The sequence below is a fragment of the Talpa occidentalis genome, unplaced genomic scaffold (genome assembly GCF_014898055.3).
Source record: "Talpa occidentalis isolate TD23 unplaced genomic scaffold, MPIMG_talOcc4v2.1 talOcc4.6, whole genome shotgun sequence".
NCBI classification, from domain to species: domain Eukaryota; kingdom Metazoa; phylum Chordata; class Mammalia; order Eulipotyphla; family Talpidae; genus Talpa; species Talpa occidentalis.
This window is the reverse complement of record NW_023604972.1, coordinates 117,040,735-117,042,404: the sequence shown is the minus strand read 5'-3', so window position 1 is coordinate 117,042,404 and position 1,670 is coordinate 117,040,735. Positions and strand designations below refer to the sequence as shown.

At 38.6% G+C, this 1,670-nt stretch overlaps 1 pseudogene; it reads right to left on the bottom strand.

Annotated features, from left to right (window-relative positions):
* Window positions 1–231: 231 nt before the first annotated feature.
* LOC119261452 (mitochondrial import inner membrane translocase subunit Tim8 B-like) lies at window positions 232–483 on the bottom strand (annotated as a pseudogene).
* Window positions 484–1,670: the final 1,187 nt, after the last annotated feature.

The following is a 1,670-nucleotide window of genomic DNA, read 5'->3' as shown; positions in this document are numbered from 1 at the left end:
ACTTTGCCTTATATTTTTTTTTGGAGAATTCACATTTATTGAATAATTGTGTTACAACCTGGGATTTCTGAATAAATTTCATTTTTTGAACATTTTATATATTACTTTTTAGCACCAACAGGCTTCATAAGAGCCTGAAGTTGATCTGACAGCTAACAACCTTCCTCTAGTGACTTCAGTCTATTTAGTGACAAGTTCTTTGCTGCTTCTGCCATTCTCCCAGAGGATGTTCTACTGCCCTTCTTTCTGTACAATCTGGGCAAACCAACTGGTGTTAGCAAGAGTAGTGTCAATGAAGCAGTCCACACAACTAGAGAGGCAATTTTTAGTGTGAGAGTCTGGACGATTCCCTGGCTTCTCCAAACGTTTATCCCAACATAGCTCCATAAAGTGATGTACCAGTGCCATGAACTGCACCTTCTGCTGTTAGGCCGCCACCAGGTGCTGCAGCTCTGCCTTGCCTGCCTCCCCCATCTCCTCCATGGCACAGTCACCGTCTGCATCAGGCTCAGGACCTACTTTGCCTCATATAACTGATTTTCTGCAAACTCACCCCAAACCCTTAGTTTGTAGCCTCTGAGCTATAATTATTGCAGGGACAGTCTTTTGCATTTTTCTTCTTTACACATGGATTGATTTTATGTGGGAGAAACATCTTTGAGAAGGCTTTTTAGAGATTTTTAACTCAGAGAAGGTATATTTACCTAATAGAGTTTGAGTTCCTGAGAGCAGGACCAATATTTTCTCCATCTCTATCTTTCAAATTCCTAGTAGATGCTGAAGAAATACTGGTAGGCCTGAGATTTTTTGTTTTTGTTGCTTTTCTTCTTTTTCACCTTAAAAAAAATCTAGTTCTAGTTTCCTAGTTTGTGTTACAGCATATAAATAACAAGGATAGTGAAGAGCAAGGGATAAGATGGCCCTAATGGTTCAGAAAGCTCTTAAGGGACATGTCTTTAAACAGGATTCTCTGGGTCTGTGGTCAGAGTAAGGTACAGAATCAGGCTGGGTCCCCACAGAAAATAGATGGCACAGTCAAAATGGTTTAATTGGGTAGAATTTAATGATGAAACTGTGAGTAGAGGTATGGACATGGTTAAGGAAAATAAAGATGGATGATGATGTACCCAAACACCAGCTATGGCAGGAAATTATTACTCTGTCAATTTATCAGAAGAAAAGAAAATCCATGATGGGACTTGCCCACAGAATCTTTTGCAGTAGAGTGACACTTGAATAACTTAGGGGGTCTCCCCTTCATACTTTCTTGCCCTTAGTAGTTTCAGAGAAAACATTTGAAGAAGTCACATTTTTGAGTGATGATTGTGGTGATTGTTATTGTAGAAATATTATTATATAATAAAGACCTGCAGAAAGGTAAAGAAAAAACATTCGTTGGTCTACAAAAAAGTTTCACTGGTATTTGAGATTTTCATTAAGTCTCCTAAACCCACTTTAACAGCTCCTAAGATATGTCAAGTTCTTTGAGCTCTTCTCAAGATTACGAGGTTGAAGGAGCTGCAGCTTTACAGAAGTTTCTCTAAAAGTCTAACACAAGATAATGGAGAAGCAGAGGTTAATGGATTGACTTTCAAGACTGACTTCTTCTAAGCTTCTGATCTCTGGGTTGAAAAAAAATGGAAAATGGTGTTTATTTGATTTGTCTGTAC